We start from the raw sequence: 12,535 nt of genomic DNA, 5'->3' as shown, positions 1-12,535 counted from the left end.
CGAAACGCATGCCGGTATTTGAAGATGGTTCTCGCACGTCCCGTGAACTTTATGCTGCTTGCGGCGTAACAGACGCGAACATAATTGGCATCTTTTACAAAATTTTGTATGAAGTGGCTATTCATTTTAATGCACTAGGTTTTAGTGTATTAGTTGATGGTAGGTGGTGCACTCGGATTCGCAAGCTGGATCTGGGGAGCGCGCGAACAGCGTGGTGGAACGCACATGCTTTTGATGACCAGCAAAGCAGAACTTCAACAAGACCGCGTGATGGATCGTAAATAGAAAAGCAACAACTCAGATGCTTAGACAAATTTGTTGGCGTGTGTTACAAAGCTACGGTTTAGTGTTACGCCAAATACTATAACAGCGGCTGTAACGGTAGATATACGACGTGAAGTTCACGACCGTGTGATTACCCGTTGGGATCGAGACATGTTTAGGGGCGACCCTGCGCCAAACTTTTTGCTGATTTCACCACCCCTTCTTACCGAACACAGTAAGCGCATTACAGTATTTTTTTCCGCATCTTACAATCAGTGGACCTTTTTATGAATGCCACTGAAAACGTGTCCACAAAAATGTCCTCCTTTCGTCTTTGAATACGTAAGGGCAGCTTCCACTGCAACGCTCGAAGACACGATGAGTGACCTCCTGCATGTTAAGCATGAGAACATAGCTTGAAGATTGTGGCTCAGGTAACCACAGACGTAAGAATTTGTGCACTCAACTGCCTGGGCGGCTGTCGAGCTTCACGACTTCTTTCACCCGATTTCCTTCATGGCTGCTCAAGGTATCACAACTTCATTTTGCAAATGTAAATGATGAAACGCCACTTCATATGCATGAAACACGCCAAAGGCACGCTAGCAACTGAAACGGCCGAATGGCTTGTTTTTCGCGAGTGACAAACGCGACGCTCTCTGAACGTGGCGTTTCCACTAGCCTCGCCGGTTGCCATAGCAACGGTACGGGATTTTTGATATTTTTATGTTGCGCTGGCTTGCCGCTAGATGCGCTGCCGGCAGCGGTCCGACGGACGCGTGTCTCCGTTACTTTACCTGGTTGATCGCATCCCATAAGAAAGCCGTGAGGTTTCCCCGCCTAAATTGTTTGTATCTTACATCGTGATCTTGACCTTCAAGGTAGCGTCGTTGAACAATAAAAATTCGTATAGCCTGCGCGTTAACCAAGCGTGTCTCTGTGTCCAATCGGAATCCTCTGTCTCTCATTACTCGGTAGCAGCGATTGGCATGTTCCAGTAAAAAGCGTAGGCCCATCACTGCATGCTTTGCGTCTCCCCAGGTTTATCTCCTATGCATCTCCGCCATGAGCGCTAGCGTCAACGTCGTCGGCAGTGTTAGCGTCTGCCCCTGGTGTTCGCATATACACGTGGTTCCCTTTAGCGGAAGATGGAGTAATTATTTTTATACAGGATATATTTTTCATTGCATATTTCCCTTTTGCAAGTTCACTGTATGAAACCTTTTCAGACCGATTTAAAATATGCATCTGTAGTGTCCTGAAACACACAAATTAATGTTACTTACGGTCCTCGCAAACCAACTAAAAAAACATGAGTCGTGCGTTAGCAACGTTGCATGTTGAGCAAGTGGGAAGAAATCTTTAATTACTTCTTTCAGAGTCTTGCTTGAAGTGATATCAGCAGATACTAGAGCAAAGCATGTTTGCATGCAAATTTTTGATTTCCTGAGACCAAAACAAACAGCGTATTAAAATAGCGTGCTAATTAAGATTACACTCTGCCCCCTTGAGTTCTTACGCTGTCAAATTTCTGACTGCTCGTTACTGCTGAAGACGTGCAGATATTTCTTTTACATTTTTTTAATGCTACGCAAATAGTAACAACAACGAGCCAATTTGGCACTATTCCGATAAAAAAAAAACACCAACCTTTTATATACTTAAGCAATAAAACGATTTGTTGATGCTTACTTTTAACCACTTCGGCATTCCAGTCAAAGCTTTCGAAATAAACAAAAAAAGTACATACTGAAAGCAGCGCAGTCTCACACGCAAAAGGGTGGCTTATAGAACTGCACTTTCCTCCCACTCAATAATTTTCACACTTTTTTTGTCGTTGTTTAGTGGATGTCCAGCGACGAAAATATTTCGCCGTTCATTTTTTATCTCCTCCGTATCACGCGTGAAAGTGCAAGATTAATCTGTTGTAAGCTCTCTCCATTGGAAGTAATTAGCACGCCGGGCCAGGAGCACCCAACCAACCATGAGTGGTATCGAAGTTTGTTTGACGGGATTACGAACGCGCTCTCGGCACGTTCAAAAAGGCACCGTGCCTTTGCGCGTGAACCGTCCGATCTATAATCCCCCGCGTACAGTTCGGAGCGCCAAGCTAACTTCACATCGTCTGTTGTTATTCGGGATCAAAACAACGGTCCTTTGATGAGTTCCCGACGCCGCTGCTGATCGTCATCTTTCTTTCTTTCGCCGCTGTTTGAAAAAAAACTGGAAAGTTCTGGTGAACCACGCCGTCTCTTTCATTTTTTTTTTCATTAAACGTAAGTTGGCACCCGCTGTGGATTCTGTAGAGCTTTACTAATCGTGGGCACGGAAGAATCATCCAGGCATTTGTAATTGAGCAATCTCTTATGCCTCTGCACGCGTAGGCACTTCGGTCGCGATGTCCTTCTTTTCTTTTTTTTATTTTTGTAAGTACGCCCTCCCATTGTATTTTCGTATGCAAATACCTGACAGCGCTTTACGGCATTGCGTTTGATTAGACCTTTACGTCAAGACAGATGGCGAAAGAGGCAATCACTTATAAAATGAAAAAAAAAAGTTGTTGATCGGCTAACAACCCGGTTTTTTTTCGCTCACAGAGAGAAAGAGAGAGAAACAGAAAAAGTGAAAAAGACAGTCTAAAGTGTTATTCACGACAACAAATCTGATTTTCTACCAGATAGGCATATGAGATTAGAGAATGGAAGTTAAAAGCGCAGACTCGATTACATCCCGTCATGCATGAGAAATACAGGAGGCTGAGAAATGAGCGTATGTATTGGTTACTCTGTGTGATTCGCCTTTCGAACATAGTTTGTGTATGTGCGTGCGTGTGTGTGTTCGCGAGGGTCAAGTGTGATGGGTGGGTGATGAGAATGGCGATGTACAGTGATGTTCCGTACTACACCGAATAATTCCCATTCAGAGACGTGAAAACTCTCTCTATCGGGGATTTCCCCCAGCAAACCTTGACAGAATTTCCAGCATCTTTCCCTGCACAACAGTACTAATTTCCACCCCCATCCACGCACACAAATACTATAATTGCACGTGTCTCACGTACTCGCGCCTTTTGAAATCGTGACTGGCCCCTCCAGTGCCACACAACAAAAGCATGACTTTATTGATTCATGATCTGTTAGTACACCACACATTGTGGGCTTCAAGTCTAACACCAATAGTGAACCAGACATCACTCCGCGTAATTATCAGAAACAAATCTCAAAGGCCATGCTTGCGTGGTGCATGCGCCAGCACCGAATACAGCAGATGAAGGTGCATTGTGACCGCTAATTATCGAGTCGTCTGAGAAAAATTTAACCATTCCCGAAAGTCCCTGCCATGTCGCGAAAATTCTCTTTTTCCTTTTAGCTCAAAATGAATGGCGAAAGTTCTCCGAAAAGGGGAAAATTCTCTGCACGAAACATCACTGGGCCATGATGAGGGGACAAGGCAAATTATAGCATAACCAGCCAGCGCCTCCGCGTAGTACACCCAGCGCCTCCTCTAGGCGCTGGTATACAGCACAGCGCTAAGTAGTATAGTATACACGAGGCTGTGGTGATGACGCAAGGGCATGGAGGAAGAAGAAGGCGAGAGTATTGCTCTGAAGTGGGAAAGGAGAGAGAAGCAAGGCTGAGGAGAGACTACAGCAGGGGAGCGTAACGTTCTGCGTATGCGGGTGTAGTGTAATATGTCAAAGGGGTGAAAAGGGGGATGTGGGTGGCGAGGAGGAGATACGCGAAGTTGTGGAAGAGGGAAAGAAGGAGCGTATATCACTCCACCGCATCACAGATGAAGGTTTCTCTTCCCGCCATGGACGCCGAGTGGGCTGCACGTTTGGAACGCTCTATAGCGCTTGCTTCCCGTGAACGCCAGCGTCGCTGAAGAACTGGCGAGCACTGCTCCGCAAGCTCTCGCTGCTTTCACTTGGAGTGCGACTGCATGCGCACTTTTGTGCTGAAGTGTAGGGAATAACTAAAGCAATTATCTGTCTTAACAGTAAAGCTAGTGTGTAACATGTAACTGTCATTACGAAGCTCTTCCCCCTTTCTAGCCACTCTGTTGCCTCCTTACAGTATTCACCCGTATCCTTGGCCACAGGCACAAATTTCACAACTATATAGTTCAGGTTTCTCCTTTTGTGCACATGTCTCCCTTCACGACTCAACTTCAGTCTTCGGGTACTGGATCAATTCGCTTTCCTGTATCAATTCGCTTGCCCAGAAACCTTTATTATAGACATTCTTATATCGATTTCCGCTCCAAGTTCGTCCTTAATTTGTTTTACGAGGCACTTCATTTCAGAATACCAAGAAAAAGAAAGAAAGAAAGAGAGAAAGAAAGGAAGAAAGAATTAAAGAAATAAAGAAGGAAAACGCTTGTTTGCCAGATAAAATAAATATTGAGAAGTGAATTGCTAGGAGTTTTTATTTAACAAGGCACCAGACAGTGCCGCCAGTGCACGTAATTGCATTCTATTTCGGACAGTCAAGCTGCCCCGACAACCGCCGTGGGGCCGGAATTCTTAATAACGAAACTTGTCTTGAAGTCATTAAGGAGTAATTCGATTTTCCTCATTAGGCTTAAAAGAGCTCCGGATTTTTAGCCCACCCCCGCGATCTCTAAAAACACCGCCCACCTACACAACAAAGTCGAGTGTGGTGTACTATGTGTAATTGATTCGGGAGACGACGGGCAAAAAATGTTCGTGTAGAAAATTGGGCAGTCTTGAGCTAAGTTCATTGCGTTGCTACGGTCAAGACCTGACTCAAGTGTGTATATATATATATATATATATATATATATATATATAATATATTTTTATAGAACACTCAAAAGCAACAAGAACAACAGACTATACTCTGACTTATATCCCGCTTTGCTCATTTATTGCGACAGCCGCCATTTCCATCTCGCTGAGTTGCGTTTGTTTTTCGTATGGTTTTTCAATGATAGTTCACGCCCACTAAGAGTAGGATTTGCCTGCCGAGATGAAGATTAATTTTCTATATATCCGCAGCACCATCATGCGGTCTAACCTTGTCACCGATATTCCTGGCAGAATAAATTCGCGTGTAATTTACCGGGTCGCATATACAGTTGCTTTAACGAAGCGAAGTCTTGCTGTTCCCTACAATCTACGTCATCATCGGCTCATCCAGAAATATGCGTCAGTGTCAAGCTTGCAGCCAATCTTCACCCTCTGCATGCAACGATACAATGTCTGCATAGACGATTCTGTGATGCTCGGCTGCATGGTGACACGGATGACGCGAGTTTGACCCCTGCCACGGTGGTCACATTTCAAAAGGGACGCCAGGCTGCGATGTAAGTATGCTTTAAGGCATTCCATCTCGTCTCTCATAAAGATATGGCGGTTTTGTGACGTTAAACCTCACAAATCAATCAATTAAGGCATTCCATCAACGTAAAAAAACTGCTGCCATATTGAGCTGCATACACGCAGAGACTCCAGTCGCAGAAACTGTGTCCTTAGTAACGTCTGAGCATGCGCATCACTTTAAGCTACTTCTGATGTCACCACCACACCTTGTTCGAAAAATGTCTTTAACAAACCGCATTTGCTTACGATCGTGCGTTATCTTATGTTTTTTGCTAAGAGCTACGTGGGTCGTAGCCACACTGTCTGCCCTCCTAAATATAGGCTCTGCGCGAGAGCGCCACCACATTTTTAACGTCGTGCTGGCTTGACTCTCTTCCGAACACATTTTGAGTTTTATCTGAAAACTTAAACGACCTCGTTGCCTCTTCAGCGTAGCCTGTGCGTTGTAGGCATACTGGTTCTTATAATGAAAGCTTGGCGGCGAGCTGGGACACGTGGTACAAATATTGAACTTCGACTTTCGCCCGCTGTGGTGGGATGGTGGCGATGAGTTCGCTCGGCCGCACTATGCAAACGTTCGCTCGTGAGGGCATAATTCTAAAAAAAAAAGAAAAAAATAATCCACGTGACATTGTTGACTTTGTCAGACAGGAATTTTTTTCGTTCTGTTTTATTCTCAATTCAATCAGTCACCGTAGTATAAAAAAAATTTAATGCTTCGTAAGCATACATTGCTCTTACCGACTGAATTTTGAACATCGTCGCATGTCCTATTGCGGATCTCAGAACGTGCCTTAAAAACGGAATATTCCTGTAGCCCTGACGGCATACTTATGTAAGATTATGTTGGGCTGTTGTGACGTAACATACGTCGACAAATTGATTTGTTTTGATATAGTAACTCTCCGGGTGTAATAGCAAATCAGATATTCACTCGGGACCTCTCTCATTTTGTTCTTCAAAACGTGTCTATACCAGACTTCTTTAAAAGATAAGTTTACTCTATCTACAAGCAGTTCATCGGTGCTAAACAGTTCGAAAGAAAAGAACGATAACAGAGAAAGAAACAGACGAAACGAATCGCTGATATATTCTAGGTCCTGCTGTGTTTGATTGCTTCCAGTATTTATGTGCTTCTGTCTTGTTCATCACCCCGCCGCGGTGGTCTAGTGGCTAAGGTACTCGGCTGCTGACCCGCACGTCGCGGGATCGAGTCTCGGCTGCGGCGGCTGCATTTCCGATGGAGGCGGAAATGTTGTAGGCCCGTGTGCTCAGATTTGGGTGCACGTTAAAGACCCCCAGGTTGTCGAAATTTCCGGGGCCCTCCACTACGGCGTCTCTCATAATCATATGGTGGTTTTGGGACGTTAAACCCCACATATCAATCAAGCAATCATGTCTTGTTCATCAATTTTCTGTTCAGTCATGTGCTGTAAATTGCTGACCTCTTTCTTAACTCAGATAGTTGATTGGCTTTTCGGGGTTCAGTCTCTGGACGAAGGAACATTTTTTCTTCAACTGCCACATTTTATATCCGAGATGAACAATCCTAGCTGGGGTGACTTCTCATGAACTCTGCAGGTGCTAATCCTGTTCCAGAAAACCATACCTCTGGGCCAACACTCTGGCTCTTTACACCAGCCGTAGGTAGCAGCTCGCACAAATTTCCGTTTCAAGGGAAATTTAATAAAAAAAATTACCGCTCAAACAGTCCGTACAGATCGTTAACCAGCAAAGCTAGCACGTAGTGGTAAGTTCTTTATTACTTGATGAAATCTATCGAAGTGTCTTCAATTCAGCATTTATTTTTTTATCTCCACATTTAGAATATGCGGGTTTCAAACTTTTAGTTTGATGGCTTTAGCTTGAAAGATGCATATAAAGAGAGCCATAGAAAGAGATCACAGTCTTTAATGCCGTTCACGGAAATTCTAGCCTTGCTTATCATCTGGCTTGCTACTGCAGATGTCAGATTATTATTACAATATCAACAATGATCACATAATCGCGCAAATGTTGCGCACGCTCGCAAACACACATATATAGACAAAAGTCATTCATATGTTTTGTTAAGCTGAGTGGTCATCGAAAACGCCAACATTGCTTTTGTGCAAGCGATACTAAGAACGCCTGAAGTACTTTACGGGTATCGATTTATGCAGGGTGAGTATCAGCACTGTCAATGACGGGTAAAAGTCAACTGCCAACAAATTGTTTCATCATTCAGCACTTGATGTTTTTCCAAGCAGCATAGAAAGTCGGAAAAGTTGGCAGGACATAACTGAACATAAGCACTGCGCAATAGACAAAGACTGACGAAGATAACACACTCAACACTGTGTGTGTTATCTTCATCAGTCTTTGTCCATTGCACTTTCTTATATTAGGGTGATTTTTTTTCCTCATGAACTTTCCCGACCAAACGGGTTTCCGTCAAATTCTGGACTTCATCCTTGGCTATATGTGGACAGAACGGGAAGACAAACTAGTGCGAGAGTGGCGAACCGTAAACTAGCAATGCGTCGACATAACTTCTGTGCATTCACGGACCATCATATTTTTCAACCTCCTCCTCTAAATACAGCTTCACCATAAATGTTTCTCGACTTGGACGGCTTTTTTTCTCCCATAGTACAGTACGAAGTACTCTAAATTGGTGAACACCTGTTCTAAAGACACATAACAACACATAACACCCCCAACGTTTGGCTGAACTAACTTCACATGGTCGGGCTGACAATTATTCTAGCCTTTGATCAACTTTCCTTTCTCTGAACGCCTTCCACAAATGTCATCGTACTTCCGGTGTTGATATTCGCGGGAGGTACACGAGGCTGGTGAGATTTGCGCATGTCGTATTTTTGCTTTTGATATAGCAGCAACGAAGAAACGAATTTCCTTCCGGCTTCTATGACTTCTATGTGTGACTTCTATGTGTTTGGGCCGAAGCGTTAACAAACAATGCACAAGTCTCTCGATCTCCTGCCTGATGCTCCAATTTCCACTGTACACCCAAATTACATCCGCTAGCATCTGATGAGAACTGACAGCAGAACACTCACCTCCCGGATCCGGATGGTGCTGACAGTGAGGACTCGGAAACTATCCTGCCTCGTAGCGCGAGCACATTCCGAGTGATAGATTAGGAGCGGCTGAACGTGATATCTGTCACTGCCAGACTCGTTTTTACAGCAACATTTTCGGCTCTCCGGCTCGTGACGAGATATTGGCTTCTCTAAACACAGGTGGCCCGCACATGATCTATTAACGCTCGCGCCACTCCTGTAATGGCACTATACGCAGTTTCTGGCTCTCGTTGGCACCACACGCAATACACTGCACCATTACTTGCGTTTTACACAGTGCTCACTGCGTGGCATTGAAAATGATGTCTACCTAGTGATCAATAAATTACAAAGCCAGTGCAGTTTTTGTCCCATCATCGGGAGTCTGATAGTAGTTACCTCATAAAATTGAATGAGTTTTTGTGCTTGGGCGTGGGAATACATGTGACACTGAACTGCGCATGTTGCCGCAGACGTTTTTAAGGCAAAAGCCTTGGATTCCTTATCAACATGAGCGAGTGAGTGAGTGAGTGAGTGAGTGAGTGAGTGAGTGAGTGAGTGAGCATGTTGGTTAATATGTGTGTGCACGTTTGTGCGTGGGCTTTCCGTTGTCCTTGCCACGGTTACTACACTACATACACATTAGTCGTAACACTTCCAGCTAGCTGTAGCAGTGCATCTCGCGAACATTCGCTTACTGTATGTACTTACTGAATAGAGTTGTGCCCGCGATACAGCCCCAGTTGAAGGATACGCTCAAAGAGGGCAATATTGCGTCTACAAACGTGATTTAGTGGCCACAGAACCAGCTAAACACTTATATAACACAAATCACTTGAACGCCTGCAGGTCACCCGCACGTGTGTTCGGGCGTAAAGTGGCGCCACCGTGCCGCGGTGGCCCCGCGCGTGGGTTGAGGGGCTGAGGTTCTAGAATGGCAGGTTTGATAGCACCACGTTACGACTTCGCTAGAGAACCCTGCAGCTCAGCCATAATTTATGAGGATTTCAACGTACGAACGCGCTGAAGACGTATGGGAAAGAAAAGAAAGACCTCATAAAACGGCATAAATTTACGCCTAACCTAGTCCTCAACGCCCTCTCTCAAACCACAAGAGGCCAGTGCGCTGTATAGCTTTACTAAAAAAGAGTGGAAAGAGGCTGAGCCAAGGAGAATGTGCTCGAGTGAAAGCAGTCATCTTTATATTCGTACTTTACAAGCGCACTTCCTTCATTTTCAAGGCTAGGGAGATCTGGGCTTAGCGGGCTCCCGCTGCTCGCGATCCAAAGAAGCCGTCATAACGCCTTCGTCGTGGCAGGCAGCCGCGTTATATATACTTCCCGTCGAAGGAATGAACGGCAACGTCGTTTGTTTTTCGCGGAGCGCTAAAGGCGAAAAGTGAAAAGAAAGTCGCGGTCCGCGTAATAATCAAGCGTCGCAGCAACGGCCACGACAACGCGACGACGAAACTGTCCGTGTGGTGCCGAAAGATGAGAAGACGCAAGCCCTTGCAGCGACCAACAATGATGAACGACTTGCGTGGGGGAGGGGGGGTAGGGGGTGTCCTGACATTGGGAAGAAGGGGAAAAAAAGCCTGCGGGAAGTCCCGTTGTGGGCCTGCGCGCGCGTGTATGTGTGTGTGTGCGTATGTCGCGAGGGAAAAAAAACGCTGGCTGCTTCTGTACCGTGAAGAAAGCCTTCGAGCGACTCACACACGCGACGCTAGCACAACAGCGAAGGCGTCCCAGTCAGTCACACGGAGACCGCGTCGCGAACTCCCGCTGTTCCATTGAGGCTGTTGGGGAGGACGGGGCTGGAAGATGAGTCGCAGAAGCCGACGGCCGGCACCGCTGTTGTCAGAGACAGGTGGTGAGCGAGGAAGGAAGGAATTTTATGCCCGGAGAGGATCCATTACCATCATTTAAACAGCGACTGGTGAAAGGGGCAAGCCGCGCCTGTGTGTGTGGGCGCCCCTGGCTGTCTGAAGTTGTGCCCGCGTCTCTTCTGTGTTTTCTTGAAGCACATGCGCTGTATGCCCTCACCCTTGTACGGGCCTGTCTTCTCTGTACATACTTGCCGCGTCAAGCAGCGGGCGGGCAGTCCGAGCTTTAATGTAGGGAAAGAAGGTGGAGAGGGGGACAAGTGGAAAGGGAATACGACGTCCTCAGCGGGAAGAACAGAAGTGGCCTTTTCCGCGCCCACGGGCTTGCGCATTAATGACTTGCTTAGCCGATCGAGACCCTTCGGTTATGTTTCTCTCTCTCTCTCTCTTTGGCTTTTGCGTAAAGCGCTGCTCTTTTTCATCAATTGCGTACCCTTTTCTGCCACTTAATTTATTTTCCTCGACGCCTTTCTCTCCCTTCTTGGTTTTATACTTCCAACTTTGCACTTCTGCCTCCAAGTTTACTACTTCCGGTTCCCTTCTTTCACCTCTCTATTCCTTCTGACAAGCTTTTGTCTCTTATCAGCTTGCTATCGATTGTTTTATAGTTTAATCTTGCAACAACTCTTTTGCGATCGATGCGTGCGTCCGCGAAACAAGTTTTAACGATGATAATTTATCGCGTGACAGAAAACCGGTATTCAGTGGGGGAAAGGGCAACGCGATGAACAAAGGATAAAAGAGAGGGGAAAAGATCGACGTTGCTGCACATCGCAGAATGCGAGGCGCTGGTGAGGGAAATTCAATAGCTTGATGAACGTCGCCAGCGCTGGCACCAGGGCTTTGTTAGGGCGGCTTCGGGAGGTGACATATTCGCTAGCACGCCGAGTTGGTTTTCCGCCTGAGCGTTTCGCCAGCCTCCAAAGGCTCTGTTTGCTTTCTCGCCAGCGCGTGTGCACCGCGAAATGGAACGAACGTTTAGTACGTTTGCTATTTTTCTATATAGAAGGGAAGGTGTACACCGCCTAAGAAAGTGGAGTAAAATGAAGAAACAAACAAAGAAAAGCATGAACCTCTAATTAAGACTACGTGAACCGAGCCATGGAGCACACACTTGAGCACTTTAAAAAAAAAGCGAAGCAGAAAACCCTCATTCTTAAGTTATCCTTTACTTTAATTTCCATTATTCTATCCTTTTGTTGCGCTTTGGAGTGTTGGTTAAGTTTTTGTCTCGTTTTCTCCCACGTCTAGCCCCGTTATACTGCGTTCTACCTGCGCACGTTCGTTTTAGCTGGGAGGAAATTAATTGCACTCGCAACCGCATCGCAGCCCACATGGTTGCTCTAGCGGCTCCATGTACCTTCAGCTGGGTACGGCGCTGCACTCATTAGGTGCAGTGATTTCCGATGTCCGTAGTGATTTTCGATCACCGAAAGTTAATGGGGCACAAAACAGGGCGTTTTGCTTGGTGCACACGCTCAAGACGCGCCATTCTTGGAGCCTTTCTCGCTAATCTCTCCGATTTCACGTTAATTTTCTGTAAGGCGCGTGTCTGAAACACGAGCGCGGCATCATTCATGATAAAATGAGCTGCTGCAGAAGAGTTCATTTCACGCTTGTCGTCATCATGGCAGATAAGAGTTGATGCTTAGGAGCTTTTCAAGCAACATCTTGCTGGATACGGCATGTACGACTCTCATGAAAAGCGAATAGATAGTTGTTGCGCCGAAGTCCAAAGTCCATTTAAAATTCAGCCTTGAAAGATTTCTTGAATATATATATATATATGTTTGTGGGAAAGGCTTGTGTGCGAGTCAAACATCGAGATCTACGCGCGGGACCAGGGCAGGAGATTTGCAAGGGGCTATAGCTGAATCGTCATGGCATCGTTTACTTCCTGGGGCTTGATAAAACAACAGATTCTACAAACACTGCCTTGAATAGTTTTGAATAGTCAAAATTTGAAGGCGTGCGTGGCCT

At 45.7% G+C, this 12,535-nt stretch overlaps 1 protein-coding gene across 1 annotated transcript in view; it reads left to right on the top strand.

Moving 5' to 3' along the window:
* Positions 1 to 12,535, top strand: part of LOC119172206 (uncharacterized) — a 333,170-nt gene that overhangs the window by 169,121 nt on the left and 151,514 nt on the right. The gene's annotated exons all lie outside the window — the stretch shown is intronic.

The sequence above is a fragment of the Rhipicephalus microplus genome, chromosome 4 (assembly GCF_043290135.1).
Source record: "Rhipicephalus microplus isolate Deutch F79 chromosome 4, USDA_Rmic, whole genome shotgun sequence".
Taxonomy (NCBI): Eukaryota; Metazoa; Arthropoda; class Arachnida; order Ixodida; family Ixodidae; genus Rhipicephalus; species Rhipicephalus microplus.
Note: the sequence above shows the minus strand (reverse complement) of the source record. Positions and strands in the feature narration are given on the sequence as shown.